Source organism: Colobus angolensis, unplaced genomic scaffold (assembly GCF_000951035.1).
Source record: "Colobus angolensis palliatus isolate OR3802 unplaced genomic scaffold, Cang.pa_1.0 Scaffold228, whole genome shotgun sequence".
In the NCBI taxonomy this organism is placed as follows: Eukaryota; Metazoa; Chordata; class Mammalia; order Primates; family Cercopithecidae; genus Colobus; species Colobus angolensis.
The window spans coordinates 1,044,189-1,061,979 of NW_012115466.1; the positions used below are offsets into that span (position 1 = coordinate 1,044,189).

The following is a 17,791-nucleotide window of genomic DNA, read 5'->3' on the forward strand; positions in this document are numbered from 1 at the left end:
AATGGCGTAAACCCGGGAGGCAGAGCTTGCAGTGAGCTGAGATCCGGCCACTGCACTCCAGCCTGGGCGACAGCGCAAGACTCCGTCTCAAAAAAAAAAAAATCAGTTGGCTGTAAATGTGTGGATTTACTTTTGGGCTCTCTCTGTGGTATTCCATTAGTGTTTGTGTGTGTGTGTATTTTGAGACAGAGTTTTGCTTCATCATACAGGCTGCAGTGGCATGATCTCAGCTAACAGCATCCTCCGCCTCTGCCTCCCAGGTTCAAGCAATTCTCCTGCCTCAGCCTCCCAAGTAGCTGGGACTCCAGGCATATGGTATCACGCCTGACTAATTTTTGTATTTTTAGTAGAGATGGGGTTTCACCATGTTGGCCAGGCTGGTTTCGAACTCCTGACCTCGTGATCTGCCCGCCTCAGCCTCCCAGAGTGTTGGGATTACAGGTGTGAACCACCGCGCCTGGCAGGTCTTTGAGGGCTTTCACAAAAAGTATTCTCATACTTTACTTTTTCTTGAAAAGTAGAAATTTGGCTGGGTGCCTGGTTACTTGTTTTTAAAACAGGGACAATAATATGTACTGTACGAAATCGTCAGATTTAAATGATACTGAGTGTGCCAGCAATGTAGAGTTTAATGGTCATTTTGTCACCTCTCATAAGAACATTTAACCACTTTTGGTCTCAATCTCTATGCATAAAGCAAAGGGGATTGAATGAGACAGCTTTTCTTTAACTGTCCTATGATCAAAACAAGTTTTCCATGCTATTTAAAAGATACTTTAGGCCAGGTACCGCGGCTCATGCCTGTAATTCCAGCACTTTGGGAGGCTGAGGTGGGTGGATCACCTGAGGAGAGGGGTTCTAGACCAGCCTGGCCAACATGGCAAAACCCCGTCTCTTCTAAAAATACAAAAATTAGCTGATCATAGTGGCATACGCCTGTAATCCCAGCTACTCAGGAAGCTGAGGTGGGAGAATCGCCTGAACCTGGGAGACGGAGGTTTTAGTGAGCTGAGATCGTGCCAGTGTACTTCAGCCTGGGCAACAGAGTGAGACTCCCTCTTAAAAAAAAAAGATACTACGATACTTCAGTTTGATTTTGTATCTGTGTTGTCTTATTTCTCAGAAGGCAGGAGATACTTTCTTCTTTCATTTCAGGGCCTAGTTCTTATTTTTTAAAAGGCTTCAAAGGATCTTAGCAGTCAATCCAGTAAACCCAGTCATTGCTTGTTGGCGTTGAGTCTTAAGAGGCTTAAGTTGTAGGCCTCAGACCACTGGCACCCCAGAGGCAGAGTTGGGATGAGGACCCAGGTGCATTGTGAGTAAAAGGTTCCCCAAACCCTTTCTCTTTCTGTGAGTAAATGACGTTGGTTTAATGTTTAGTTCTGACTCATCTGAAATCTAAAGTGGAATGTTGGCAACATTAACAGCCACCATATAGGGTATGGCAAAGAGATTCCTGACACGTGAACTGCATCTGGTTCGGGAAAGTGTGTTGCATTCTTAAAACTGTGCATATCCTTGGTGGATTGAGTGCCCTGGAAGATATGTCCAGGAGATGCTTATAAAATGATAGTGGGCCTGGCGCAGTGGCTCGCGCCTATAATCCAAGCACATAGGGTGGCCTAGACCGGCAAATTTGAGGTCAGGAGTTCAAGACCAGCCTGGCCAACATGGTGAAACCCGTCCTCAACCAATCCTCCCATCTATTTTCTCTCTACTAAAAATACCAAAATTAGCCTGGCATGGTGGCATGCATCTGTAGTCCCAGCTACGCGGGAGGCTGAGGCACGTGAATCGCAGGAGGCAGAGATTGCAGTGAGCGGAAGTAGCGCCACTGCCCTCCAGTCTGTGCAATAGAGCAAGGCTCTGTCTTTAAAAAAAAAAAAAAAAAATCGTAGTGGTTTCTCAGTGGAACTTAGGTTTGTCTAACCTAGTGTAACTTTTGCAGTGTCTGTGGATTCTTCTTTGCATACCTAGCTGGGTAATGATGTGATGATGGTGATGATAGTAGGGAGGGTGCAAAGACAATATATATAGCTCCTGGATTGCATGTCCTCCTCCTGTTGTGTACCTGGCATGATACTACCCTGCTAGCCTTTCCTGTCCTGTAGCTTTCTCGATGAACACATGCCAGGTGTGGCCTACTTAGGTTTTGTGAATTTGTCTGGTTGAGTCTGAGTTGTTAGAGCAGTTCTTTTCAACGGATTGATTTGCTTGACGTGAGATCAAGGGGGTGAAAATCATACACAACACATTTTCATCCTCTTTGTGCGAAAAATATTTTCCTCTTCTGGACCCTATCTGGAAGAAGTATTCCTTAGACAATTTCTGGCTTCTTTTCTCTCATGAAGAGGAGGTAAGATTTTGCCCTCATACTTTTCTGCTTCCCAAAATATCCCTCCTTGTTCTCATTAAGTTCTGACCACTCCTTCCTCTCATCTCATTTAATTCTTATTCATATCTAGAATTGTGTTGTAGGTACAATAGTAGGCACAATTTCATAGACATACTGTCATTTATTCCTGTACTTTTGCAATAGAAGGTATTGAAAAAATACAGCTCAGTGTCTTGATAGTTCTAGCTTTATGCATTTTCACAAGCATTTCTCCTTTGCCTCCTGTTTGTCTTCTGCTGAAGAATAGTGAACACAGTAGGGGGAAAAAACCATAAACAAAACCAGGACCAGGGGTTCTTAAGCATTTTAAGAAGTTCTGGTTTGTGTTTTGTTATTTTTACCTAGTCAGGCATTTTAAATTCGTAATGGTGGGTATATAGCCCTAGATACATTGTAAGTATTTGCTGGATATTTACAAATTGAGTCTGTTGCCTAAACTGTAGAAGGGCTTAAGTCATTAGATTTTCTATTTTGGTGACATTTTTCTGATTTTCTGTATCACGTGTCTTAGAAAAACTTGGAAGTTCTTTGCTGTTAATTTTGTAAGAATGTGTGTATGAAAATATTTTGACTCAGTAGACTCTGGGCAACAGTTAAGAATTTCTTTGATTTGGCATATTTTCTCTTCAGCATTTGATAGCTTTTATGATGGCCTCCATATACAACCTGTCATTTATAATGCCTGATAGGTCTCCTAGGAATTGTAGCTTCTGTAGAGAAAAAATTAGAGTAATTAAAACATAATGACGTATTTTGTGAATAAGAAAGTGTTCTAGGTATGGCTTCCAGTAGTAAGCTGACACCACCAAGATACGAGGCACATCTTCATACATAATTGCCTGTACACAGAACATCAAGCATACAGGATAGCTTCCTGAGTATCTTGCTGTCTCTCAATTGAAATACAAACTAACTCTGGCTCTGACCATCCTACTTTAATATTGCAACCCAGGGGTTCCTCTTTCCCCTTCTCTTCCCCCCAGCTTCCGAATCCATTTACCTTGCTTGGACTTTTTCTTTTTTCATAGCATTTATGATTGTAACATTACACCTGTTAATCAAAATTCTGCTGGAATTTAAACTGTGAGAGGGCAGGGGTCTTTGTTTTATTTACTGATGTATTTTAGTAAGTTTTGTTCCTAGTGTTGGTGAATTAATAGTAACTTGATGTAAAGGGCTAACTTTTAATGTTAACAATCTCTAGTAGAAAGGTTAATTACAATTTGTTTTTTCTTCCTTCTTCCTTTCTTTCCCCACCTCTTCTTTCTTCCCATAGTTCTGTTTGCTGCAGGACAAATCTTACAATTATTCCACAATACAAAAACAGAACAACCTTCTATTTAATCTGGGAGATGAGCATAGGCTTTAAGTTACATTTCTTCCCATTCTCTTAAAGGAGAGTCCAGCTTTCTTCATAGTTTGTATTTTCCTGAGTAACTAATGCATTTCTAATGGTGAGAGTTCATTTAGTGTGCAGATTCTTTGTTGCTGATTGAATCTTTGGTTGCTTTGATACTCAATTTATGTTCGATTAGAAAATTGGGAAAAGGCATGAAATTGACAATTTTAAATGTAATTTTGTTTATAGATTTATTAACTTGTTTTTAAAAATTAATTACGAATATACAGTTTACTTGTGTTTTTCCCCATATTTATCTGTGAATTACATTTTGATTTAGGATTGTTAGAAAATGTGAAAAGAAAACATGTTTGATGATAACATTTTCGTCCCTATTATAGAAGGGATTTTTGGTATCCACATATCCTTATCCCATCAAAAAGCTAAACTATAAGCTCATTTTCTGTTAATTTTTAAGATGTGCATAACATTTCTTCTCATCACTACTTGGTGAACATTACGTAGTATTACCATAACTTATGGCCGGCCAGTGTTTTCTCTTTCTTCCTTCCTTCCATTTGCTCTGGCAAAGAGGATGCCTTTCCAGGACTGCTGTCTGCTATCCCAGTGTCTTTATTGTCTGTTTCTTTGTTGTTTGCATTAAAAAAAAAAACTTACCATTGGTAATCTTTAAACTCACGGAAATTCATAATTCAAACAGTTTTTTTGCTTAGGGAGTAGATTCTTTTTGTTGTCTTTTAATACTATACTATTTTTAACCTTTGTGCCCTCTTTTAAACTGTACATGCAGTTATAATTAACTGATATTTATTAGTATTATCTCTATGCAAAAATGCCTTTAGGCATTCAATAGGATTATAAATCCTAGTTTATTTTCTTTACAATAAGCCAAACACTGTGTTCATACTTGTTATCAAGCTGTCTAATACACTATATAGATGAAGACACTGAGGGCTTGCTTACGGTTGTATGGGTATGATGTGAAAGAGCTGAGTTTTTAAACAGAACAGAAAGCCTTATTCTTTCTATTCTTACCCCCACTGTCTTTTAAGTTTCTGAAGATGGCAGAGGAATGTTGAAGTTTAATGCTCATAATTTTCTTGTTGAACTTCATTATTATATATAGTGCCACATAAGATACAATGTTTGAATTCTTTAGAAAATTTCCTTTTCATAGAATGGTTATATATTTTTAGTGGGTAGTGTTTAAATAGTAAGTGTTTTTGCTTGGTCCATTAACTTATTTGATTAAAAAAAATGTTTACCTCATTTAACCTAAAAGCTTCTTTGCTTTATCCTGAATCTGTAGAAATTTGGATGGTTCTGGGTATTGCTTTAAAGTCAACAAACTATGACCTGTGGACCATATCTGGTGTGTTATCTTTTTTTTTTTGAATAAAGTTTTATTAGAGTAATGCCCATTCATTTTTTAATGTATTATCTATGGCTACTTTGCTCTGTAATAGCAGAGTTGAGTACTAGTGACAGAGACCAAATGGCCTGCAGAATAAAAAAATATCTACTTACTGGCCATAGTTTGCCTTAGACTGTTGCGTGCTAATGGCTAAGAAGATGGAGTCGTTGTAATCAGATAATCTCAGTTGGTGTTTTATCATAACAACTTGGGTGATGGGCAGAGAGAGGAGCAGTTTTCTGTATTGAAATAAATATATAAGAGTGTGTGTATATATATAATGTTAAAAAAGGTAGTTTCCTTTCTTTCAGGATCACCGGGTGGTGTATGTGTGTGTGTGTGACCCAGAAGTGGCTCCTGAATGGGTCACGCAGATAACACAGCTTGTGTTTGCTGGTTCAAATATATCATTTTAAGTTTGGTGAGCAAGTTGAATTGAAAGCATTTTGGCAAACCAACACCGGATGAGAACTTGGCATTCTCCAGAATTAAGAATATTCCACTAAAAAAAAAAACCCATACAACCTTGATTTCATAAAGGAATGTATTTTTGGCAGCTGTTTTGATTGGAATGTGGTAGTTAAATGAACAATTCGTTTTAATTTACTGAAGGAAAAGCATTTGCTGATATTGTCTAGATTATGCCAACTTTCAAAATACGAAATCAGAGAAACTAAGTTTAAAGCCTTTTTTCACGTGAATCTGTAAGGAGATGTTTTTAGTGAGGACACATAAGAGCGACTCTTTGAGTTCATCAGTAGTGGATAAATAGAAATGTAACATTTCAGAATTCTGAACCTAATATCTAGTTTAATGTAAGCATATGTTTTTTCTTTGTGTCCAGTGTACTTCAGAATGACGTTTTCAGTTTAGTAATTATCTGCTGACATATTCTTTTTTTTTTTTTGAGGCGGAGTCTTGCTCTGTCGCCCGGACTGGAGTGCAGTGGCCAGATCTCAGCTCACTGCAAGCTCCGCCTCCTGGGTTTACGCCATTCTCCTGCCTCAGCCTCCCAAGTAGCTGGGACTACAGGCGCCCGCCACCTCGCCCGGCTAGTTTTTGTATTTTTAGTAGAGATGGGGTTTCACCGTGTTAGCCAGGATGGTCTCGACCTCCTGACCTCGTGATCCGCCCGTCTCGGCCTCCCAAAGTGCTGGGATTACAGGCTTGAGCCACCGCACCCGGCCTTTTTTTTTTTTTTGAACAGGCCTTTTGCATTCTGTTACAAAGTAAATATTGAAGATGTTTAGTTGTGAAGTGTATTTGAAGGACTGCTTCATTGAGAAGGTGTTCATTGTCACTGCGAGGTTATGCTACTCAGGATGACTGCTATGTTTGGGCATACTCCAAATCTGTTGTAATTTAGAAGTTTTATAAATGATAATTTTTTTTTTTTTTTTTTTTTTTAGCAGTAATGCTGTTGTGTTAACTTACAAAAAGACATAATGTAACTGGACTCAGTAGCCTTAGTAGCACACAGGACAGCAGAATCTGAATGGGCAGTTTGTGTCCTGCACAGAGGTACACAACCAAGGGAGAAGTGGGCACTGCAGTCCAGGCCACGCTGTTGCCTTGTTAATAGGCTGTCTTCACAGAGGAAGGAGCTTCCTTCATAACAATTTATTTATATTATTTAATATATATTACGTCTTTTTCCTATGCTGGGCACTGATTAGCACTTTTTATTCCAGTCTCCTAACTTATTTTACAGATGAAAAAGCCAAGGCACTGAGAGAGGTTATCTAGTTACTTAGGTCATCTAGTTACTAAGAGTCAGAGTCAGGGAGTCAACTGTGTGGCTCCACAATTCCAGGCTCTTAACCTCCGATACCACATGGCTTCCTTTTTGTAATTTATTCTGCTAGAGTCTAATTTGCACAAAGGTACCACAGAAGCTAGTGCTGGTGCTGATAATTACACTTGAGTGCTAAGTTAGAAAGGGATGAGGCACACATAGAACAAACTTCAGCTCATTTGCCTAGGTGCCCACTAGAACTTCCTTGATGAATCACATATCCAGGTTTTGTTTGAACATTGTCACTGATTTGTGCGATGGTTTTGTTTTCCCTTATATTGAATAGGAAAAAAATACCTTTCTATAACTTCTGCCTACTACTTAAAATTTTGTCACATGTAACTGAGGCTCATTTGGGCTTTATGTATTTTTATGCATTTTCTTCTTCTTTTTTTTGTTATTATGTTTTGTAGTCTTTTTAGGCCTCTTTCTGTTTATGGTGTCTTCATTATCATTGTCCTTCCTTTTCTGTTCATTTTTGGGAGACAGATTGAGTTTATCTTTTGTTTGTCATCATTAATCTTAAAATTAGATTAATAAAGAACTTAGTCTCACATAGTATTAACGTATTTCTCCCACTAGTTCTGAACACCTCTCACTTTGCAATCTAGTATTTGAAAGAAGTGACTCTCCTGCCTTAGATTAATAATTAGAACCTGACTAGTAAAATTTTCCATCCTGTCCCCTCCCCTGCCACACCCACCCCCCCCACCCAGTGGTTCTCAGTCCCCATTGGAATCGTACACATGCGCACACACACCCACACACTGACACCCATACGCCCAGTGGTTCTCAACCCCCATTGGAACCCCCCAGGGTTGGTGGGGAGGATTTTATATGCAAGTGATGTAGGTCCTACCCTAGACCAATTACATCCGAGTGAGGGGCTCACTGCGTCATAGTTAGGTTCTAATCTGGGGCATTTCTGTAGGACAGAGTTCATCAAAGACTTAGTCTTCTTGGTAGAGCTGCTGTTATTTTTACTGCAAATGTGTTGTTCAACTGAATGATTTTTGTGTTATAGCCTAATTAGCTATTCAAATTCGTAATACCTTGAATCAGATATTCAAACCTTAGGAAGAGTGAGAAATCTAATAAGATGTAGGAATGTCATTTTTCTCTTCTAACTTAAGTGCCAGTGTATCCACCTGTGTGGTCTTAGGCAACAAAGCTTCATTTTTTTTTTTTTTACCCCCATGTATTATTTCTTAGATCCTCATTGCTGTTTCTGCTAGTCCCCTACCCCGCCCCCCACACTTGTTTCTTTCTTCCAAACTACTTTTTTAACAAAGGGTTTAGCAGCTGTCAAACTTTGTGTAAACAAGAAAACAGTGTCGTACCTGTGGTATTTCAAAGGCACTGTAAGTTACACCATTAATTTAATAACTGATTTGGAGAAAACAGTTATATTTACGTATTAATACTGTACTCACTTTAAAAAAAGTAACTTAAAATGATCCATACATTTTTATATTAGTTTTCAAGTATCCGTAAATTTGGAGTGTAAGCCTTTTCTCATGTTCAGCATCCCTATCACTGAAGGTTTGTGAACCGGAAGCTTTCGATGTGTAGGTGTTAGTGCCTAAATAATAAACTTGACTTACATTAGCATTAGAAACTGTTCAAACCAACCTTTAATTTTAAGAACTCTGTGAGTCATTGTAAGAGAGTTTTTGCTATTTTTAATTACATTGCTTACCCAGTGATAGACAAATTTAGAAATACTTGATAGTTTTTTTGTTTTATTCTTGCACAATAGTTTATTTTTGTATAATCTTAACATAAAATTCAATTACATGTGATGTTACCAGTGAAACTAACTCAACTAAGGTAGCAATTAGGTGATTAGACACCAGTGCATGTTTAAATTGTTTTCTCTTTATGTGAGTATGTGATCTTGAGAATAGCTTATTTTTAAAAATTGGAGTCAGATAACTTTTGAATCAGTTTTCCCCAAATTGCTTAAGTAACAATTGGAAATGAAAACATAGGCAGTAATTGCAAAGCTGTGCATGATCTGACAGTGAGTCTGATCTCAGAGTCACTTAAGATATCCCTGCTGTTATAGCTCTTTCTGCTTTTCACTGCCTTACCTTCTGGCTGTCTGGAATATTATCTGTATGTGTAAATTCCATGGGAAATGAGGATGGGGTGAGGATAGTGGAGGATATAATGCTTAAAGGCTTTGGTGTATGCGTAGTATGTTGTTGGAGATAACATACTAACATTCCTTTTTGTAAAACGGATTAAGAAGATTCAGTTGAAACTCTGATTTACAAATATGTATTAATTTTTTCATTAGGAGGTAGTACTGTTTTTGTTTTTTCTTAATTGTGCCTTCAATCATGTGCTAAGCAATTTAATTTGAACTTTTTCTGTGATTTTTCCTGGCAGTTAATTTATTAAAAATCTTTCTAAGCAGAGTCAATTCTGGTAGGATTCTCATATATTTCTCTCTCTCTCTTTCTTTCTCCTTTTTGTGTGTGTGTGTGTGTGTGTTTTTTTGTTTTTGTTTTTTTGGGAGACAGGGTCTCGCTCTATCACCCAGGCTGGAATGCAGTGGTGTGATCTCAGCTCACTGCAACCTCTGCCTCCTGGGTTCAAGTGATTCTCCTGCGTCAGCCTCCCCTTGTAGCTGGGATTACAGGCATCTGCCACCACACCTGGCTAATTTTTGTATTTTCCTTAGAGATGAGGTTTCTCTGTGTTCACCAGGCTGGTCTTAACCTTCTGACCTCAAGTGATCCACCTAAACCTTCTGATCTCAAGTGATCTCTCTGCCTTGGCCTTCCAAAGTGCTGGGATTATATTTTTCTCTTAATTCATGGGATGACTTTCCCAAATTCTGTACATTAAAAAATTTTTTTAAAACTTTTTTTATAAAGGATACCAGATATACTTCCTTGAACTTATTACTGACCACTAGGTTCTAGATTAGAATGTGTTGCTACCTTAAGTAAATATTTATTGTGTTTGTACCTTTGTCTAGGAAAAGGGCCCGTAATGTCCATTAGCTTTTCAAAGTTATCTATAAATTAAATAAATTTACTTCTAGACACTGCAGTGTAGTATTTTTGAAGAGCAGTCAAAATATATAATTTGCTGTTCTCCAGAATTTTTGCATCTTAAAAAAGTCTTTCTAATTATGCGTAGGTGACAGATCTTAGAAGATGTCTGCTAAGTCAACAGTGTCTTTCTATGCTGAAAGCCTTATTTAAAATTAATACATCATTTACTTTAGATAAAATGCTTTGAAATACATTTTTGGAAGCAAAGCTTTTTGTTTGGAGACAAAACACAAACCCTGCAACCATTTATTTTATTACAAGAAGTAGAGTAAATAGATTCAGTTTATGTAGTACACAAAGGAGGTGATAGTTTTTACACCAATAATGTGATTGATCATGTACTTCTTGAGTTTTTTGTTAATGATAGAAGATCAACCTTTATTGGTCACCTTCTGGAAGTGATATTAAAATTATTGGTATAACCAGGTTCTCTCAAGCATTTTCAAAATAACAATCCACTGGTGAGTTTTTCCTTCCCGGTGTGATTTATTTGTGCAGTAATTCAGTCTCTACTGCATTTTATTTTCAAATATGTGTAAATTCATTCCTCAATATCTAGATATTTTAATATTTTATCAACATATATATCTTAAGAACCATGTATGTTCAAGGCACTATTCTTAGTTCTGTTGGGAGACAGCAAGATGATTACATCAGTCCTGGGTCTCCAGAAATTTGATCAGAGAGGCATGATAAAAGAATAAGGCACTATGCAGTTGTGGAAAGGGAGATATGTTAGGCTGGGGCTCATTTTTCTCTCTCTGGATGGTGGGGTGGATAATTAATGGAGGAAGCTGATTTGGCCTGATCTTTGAAGGAGGGATATTGTGAGCAGAACCATAGTCAGAAGGACATTTCTGGTGAGGAATGAGGAACGTCATGGCAGCCAAAGAGTGCAGATAAGAGAGTCATAGTGATCTGTTGTGATGAGATTTGAGAATGTTGAGTAAAAGTAGAAACGCAGATAAGACAGGATACGCCTGTTTTGGACTTGAATTCCTTTAATACAAATAGTTTGAATACACATTGTCAGATTATCTTAAATGCCCCTTAAGTTTTGTAATTCCTTTGTAAAGTATGTCACTATATCTTTTAAAATTTAGATACTTATTTTAATTGCGTGGTGTGCTTTATAAATGCTTGCACGATGGCTAGGACATAGGTCAATGAGTTGACTAGGAAAACATCTTAAGAGAGAAAAAATGTGGCCCTGCATATGTTTCTAGAAATTTTCCAGATTAAATTGCATGTGCAATTGGTATACCATTTTTCACATATTTATTCATCCTTCAAATCCTAGAATCACTTTTTAACCATGTCATCAACTATTAAATCACTATTGTGGTCTTTCTTCTTAAAGACTTGTAGTATTAATAGGAAAAGCTAAATGAATGAATGAAGACAAAGGTAGAGAAGAGGTAATTAGTAAAAACTGAGGTTAGATACATCTGTGAGGGTGATGAGAGACTCACTGATGGCTGAAAAGTTAGAAAAAGAAACTGGAAGAATGATCTAATTTAGCATTCTATAAAGGTAGATGTATGTAAGTTTGCGTGTTATATGTGTACTGTACCTTATTAGTCAATTTATTTTCAGTTTAAAGTAAAAAACTTCCAATGGGTAATACAGGGGTTCAAATTTGTACCCTCATTTGGTTCTAGTATAAGAGAGTCATATATAACGTATTGTGCGTAATGCTATTTGGAGGAAAAAGTGGAGGTTCCACAAAGCACCAGTGATATATCCATTCGTTCATTCTGTTTCCTGGAATTGCTATTATTTTAGCTTAGTATCATAAGTTTACTTGTCTTAGTTCATTTTCTGTTGTTATAACAGAATACCATATACTGGGTAGTTTATGAAGAAAATAAGTTGATTTCTTATAGTTCCAGAGGCTAGAAAGTTCAGGCTTGAGGGGCCGCCTCTGGGAAGGCCCTTCTTACTGCTTTATAACATGTTGGAGGTCATCACATGGCAAGAAGGCAAGAGCCAGTCAGCTCGAGTCCCTCTTGCTCTTCTTATAAAGCCTTCAGTCCCATCATGGGGGCTACAACCTGATGACCTTATCCTAATTCCTCTCAAAGGCCCCACCTCCAAATGCCATCAACATAAGAATTTGGGGATTCAGTCTCCAACACATGGAATTTGAGGGACACAATTAAAACACAGTATGTATTCACTTGTGTTTAATTACATAGATTTGTAGATTTTATTATCCAGTTTTAACCAAACCTCACCAAAACAGTCTCATGACTTAATCTTGCAAAAAAATTGCATCTAAAACCAAAATTGTAAGAAACAAGAAAATGGCAGAGCCAATACTTAAACTACAAGAATGAACTCTTCACTTACTATGATCTAATCATTTAATAGATGTATGAAAAAATTTGCCATTATAATGGCTGGGCATGGTGGTTCACACCTGTAATCCCAGCACTTTGGGAGGCTGAGGTGGACGGATCACCCAAGGTTAGGAGTTCGAGACCAGCCTGACCAACATGGAGAAACCCCGTCTCTACTAAAAAATACAGAATTAGCCGGGCATGGTGGCGCGTGCCTGTAGTCCCAGTTACTCAGGAGGCTGAGGCAGGAGAATCGCTTGAATCTGGCAGGCGAAGGTTACAGCGAGCTGAGATTGTGCCATTACACTCCAGCCTGGGGGACAGAGCGAGACTCCATTTCAAAAAAGAAAGAAAGAAAGAAAATGGCAGAGCCAATACTTAAACTATGAGAATGAACTCTTCACTTGCTATTATCTAATCATTTTATAGATGTCTGAAAAAATTAGCGATTATCAAGAAAGATGTTTGAAATGTAGATTATTCCACGGGGTGCAGTGGCCCACCCCTGTAATCCCAGCACTTTGGGAGGCCGAGACGTGTGAATCGCTTGAGGTCAGGAGTTCGAGACCAGTCTGGCCAACATGATGAAACCCTGTCTCTACTAAAAATACCAAAATTAGCCAGGTGTGGTGACTTGTACCTGTAGTCCCAGCTACTCGGGTGGCTGAGACTAGGAGAATCACTTGAATGCGGGAGGCGGAGGTTGCAGTGAGCTGATACTATGCCACGGCACTTCAGCCTGGGTGACAGAGTGAGAGTCTGTCTCAAAAAAAAAAAAAAAAAAAAAGGTGCAATATTCACTATTGGTATTGATGAACTTTGCTCTACGATTAAGTTGTACCTTAAGATACTAGCTAATGATGTAAAACTGTCATTAAGACATTAAGGATGTAGAATGTTATGAATAAAAATATAGCACTGTAAGTACATTATTTATCTACCTTTTACTTATGTTGGGAGTTTTTTTTTGTTTGAGACAGAGTCTCTATCACACAGATTGAAATGCAGTGGCATGGCCATCTTGGCTCACTGCAGCCTCCGCCTCCCATGCTCAAGCGACCCTCGTGCCCCAGCCTCCCGAGTAGCTGGGACCACACCTGTGCGCCACCATGCCTGATTTTTTGTATATTTGGTAGAGACAGGGTTTTGCCATGCTGCCCAGGCTGGTTTTGAACTCCTGAGTTCAAGCGGCCCGCCTCGGCCTCCTGAAGTGTTGGGATTACAGGCCTGAGTCACTGTGCCTGACATCTTATATGTGTTTTAGAATATACATTATTTAGTAGTACATGTTAATTATAAATAAATTGAATGCATGTATGCCAAAAATTTTTGAGACAAAAGTGCTCTGTTGATTTTTAGATAACAAGCAGCCTTATGTAACTTTAGCTCAAAAATTGACAAAAACTTTATATTGAAATAATCGACGTTCATAACAAATGACCTTGAGGTAAACAGATTCTAGTGGTATCTAGACATGATGTCTAAAGAACATTTCCTCAGTCCATACTAGAAAAGACCTATCAAGGAGCTCACAAGTGCCTCTAGGCAACAAACCTTGGGGGCTCAGGCCCATGCCCTGTTTTGAAGCCGCAGGGATTGGTGGGATAGTGTAAGTGGCATAATCATCATTTACTTAGTTATCTTCTTACTTAACTTTACTTAATTGGTGTAGGAGCTAAACCTCCCATATATTATAGTAAACTCCTTTCTGTGGTGTCAGCTTGATTTTACTCGTTACAAAATTGTACTCCATGACGGAAACTGTACTGGTCAGTGTTCCAACTAAGAGTCTCGTCTGACATGGTATGTGAAGTATAACTTTTTTTTTTGAGACGAAGTCTTGCTGTTGTCCCCCAGGCTGGAGTGCAATGGCATGCTCTTGGCTCACTACAACCTCCGCCTTCTGGGTTCAAGCAATTCTCTTGCCTCAGCCTCCCGAGTAGCTGGGGTTACAGGCGCCAGCCACCGCGCGCAGCTGATTCTTGTATTTTTAGTAGAGACAGGGTTTCACCATGTTGGCCAAGCTGGTCTTGAATTCCTGACCTCAGGTGATTCGCCTGCCTCAGCCTTCCAAAGTGCTGGGATTACAGGCATCTGCCACCACACCTGGCTAATTTTTGTATTTTCCTTAGAGATGAGGTTTCTCTGTGTTCACCAGGCTGGTCTTAACCTTCTGACCTCAAGTGATCCACCTAAACCTTCTGATCTCAAGTGATCTCTCTGCCTTGGCCTTCCAAAGTGCTGGGATTATATTTTTCTCTTAATTCATGGGATGACTTTCCCAAATTCTGTACATTAAAAAATTTTTTTAAAACTTTTTTTATAAAGGATACCAGATATACTTCCTTGAACTTATTACTGACCACTAGGTTCTAGATTAGAATGTGTTGCTACCTTAAGTAAATATTTATTGTGTTTGTACCTTTGTCTAGGAAAAGGGCCCGTAATGTCCATTAGCTTTTCAAAGTTATCTATAAATTAAATAAATTTACTTCTAGACACTGCAGTGTAGTATTTTTGAAGAGCAGTCAAAATATATAATTTGCTGTTCTCCAGAATTTTTGCATCTTAAAAAAGTCTTTCTAATTATGCGTAGGTGACAGATCTTAGAAGATGTCTGCTAAGTCAACAGTGTCTTTCTATGCTGAAAGCCTTATTTAAAATTAATACATCATTTACTTTAGATAAAATGCTTTGAAATACATTTTTGGAAGCAAAGCTTTTTGTTTGGAGACAAAACACAAACCCTGCAACCATTTATTTTATTACAAGAAGTAGAGTAAATAGATTCAGTTTATGTAGTACACAAAGGAGGTGATAGTTTTTACACCAATAATGTGATTGATCATGTACTTCTTGAGTTTTTTGTTAATGATAGAAGATCAACCTTTATTGGTCACCTTCTGGAAGTGATATTAAAATTATTGGTATAACCAGGTTCTCTCAAGCATTTTCAAAATAACAATCCACTGGTGAGTTTTTCCTTCCCGGTGTGATTTATTTGTGCAGTAATTCAGTCTCTACTGCATTTTATTTTCAAATATGTGTAAATTCATTCCTCAATATCTAGATATTTTAATATTTTATCAACATATATATCTTAAGAACCATGTATGTTCAAGGCACTATTCTTAGTTCTGTTGGGAGACAGCAAGATGATTACATCAGTCCTGGGTCTCCAGAAATTTGATCAGAGAGGCATGATAAAAGAATAAGGCACTATGCAGTTGTGGAAAGGGAGATATGTTAGGCTGGGGCTCATTTTTCTCTCTCTGGATGGTGGGGTGGATAATTAATGGAGGAAGCTGATTTGGCCTGATCTTTGAAGGAGGGATATTGTGAGCAGAACCATAGTCAGAAGGACATTTCTGGTGAGGAATGAGGAACGTCATGGCAGCCAAAGAGTGCAGATAAGAGAGTCATAGTGATCTGTTGTGATGAGATTTGAGAATGTTGAGTAAAAGTAGAAACGCAGATAAGACAGGATACGCCTGTTTTGGACTTGAATTCCTTTAATACAAATAGTTTGAATACACATTGTCAGATTATCTTAAATGCCCCTTAAGTTTTGTAATTCCTTTGTAAAGTATGTCACTATATCTTTTAAAATTTAGATACTTATTTTAATTGCGTGGTGTGCTTTATAAATGCTTGCACGATGGCTAGGACATAGGTCAATGAGTTGACTAGGAAAACATCTTAAGAGAGAAAAAAATGTGGCCCTGCATATGTTTCTAGAAATTTTCCAGATTAAATTGCATGTGCAATTGGTATACCATTTTTCACATATTTATTCATCCTTCAAATCCTAGAATCACTTTTTAACCATGTCATCAACTATTAAATCACTATTGTGGTCTTTCTTCTTAAAGACTTGTAGTATTAATAGGAAAAGCTAAATGAATGAATGAAGACAAAGGTAGAGAAGAGGTAATTAGTAAAAACTGAGGTTAGATACATCTGTGAGGGTGATGAGAGACTCACTGATGGCTGAAAAGTTAGAAAAAGAAACTGGAAGAATGATCTAATTTAGCATTCTATAAAGGTAGATGTATGTAAGTTTGCGTGTTATATGTGTACTGTACCTTATTAGTCAATTTATTTTCAGTTTAAAGTAAAAAACTTCCAATGGGTAATACAGGGGTTCAAATTTGTACCCTCATTTGGTTCTAGTATAAGAGAGTCATATATAACGTATTGTGCGTAATGCTATTTGGAGGAAAAAGTGGAGGTTCCACAAAGCACCAGTGATATATCCATTCGTTCATTCTGTTTCCTGGAATTGCTATTATTTTAGCTTAGTATCATAAGTTTACTTGTCTTAGTTCATTTTCTGTTGTTATAACAGAATACCATATACTGGGTAGTTTATGAAGAAAATAAGTTGATTTCTTATAGTTCCAGAGGCTAGAAAGTTCAGGCTTGAGGGGCCGCCTCTGGGAAGGCCCTTCTTACTGCTTTATAACATGTTGGAGGTCATCACATGGCAAGAAGGCAAGAGCCAGTCAGCTCGAGTCCCTCTTGCTCTTCTTATAAAGCCTTCAGTCCCATCATGGGGGCTACAACCTGATGACCTTATCCTAATTCCTCTCAAAGGCCCCACCTCCAAATGCCATCAACATAAGAATTTGGGGATTCAGTCTCCAACACATGGAATTTGAGGGACACAATTAAAACACAGTATGTATTCACTTGTGTTTAATTACATAGATTTGTAGATTTTATTATCCAGTTTTAACCAAACCTCACCAAAACAGTCTCATGACTTAATCTTGCAAAAAAATTGCATCTAAAACCAAAATTGTAAGAAACAAGAAAATGGCAGAGCCAATACTTAAACTACAAGAATGAACTCTTCACTTACTATGATCTAATCATTTAATAGATGTATGAAAAAATTTGCCATTATAATGGCTGGGCATGGTGGTTCACACCTGTAATCCCAGCACTTTGGGAGGCTGAGGTGGACGGATCACCCAAGGTTAGGAGTTCGAGACCAGCCTGACCAACATGGAGAAACCCCGTCTCTACTAAAAAATACAGAATTAGCCGGGCATGGTGGCGCGTGCCTGTAGTCCCAGTTACTCAGGAGGCTGAGGCAGGAGAATCGCTTGAATCTGGCAGGCGAAGGTTACAGCGAGCTGAGATTGTGCCATTACACTCCAGCCTGGGGGACAGAGCGAGACTCCATTTCAAAAAAGAAAGAAAGAAAGAAAATGGCAGAGCCAATACTTAAACTATGAGAATGAACTCTTCACTTGCTATTATCTAATCATTTTATAGATGTCTGAAAAAATTAGCGATTATCAAGAAAGATGTTTGAAATGTAGATTATTCCACGGGGTGCAGTGGCCCACCCCTGTAATCCCAGCACTTTGGGAGGCCGAGACGTGTGAATCGCTTGAGGTCAGGAGTTC

The 17,791-nt window shown here is 38.1% G+C and overlaps 1 protein-coding gene across 2 annotated transcripts in view; it reads left to right on the plus strand.

Moving 5' to 3' along the window:
- Positions 1–17,791, plus strand: part of TBL1XR1 (transducin (beta)-like 1 X-linked receptor 1) — a 189,124-nt gene that overhangs the window by 84,071 nt on the left and 87,262 nt on the right. The window lies entirely within an intron of this gene.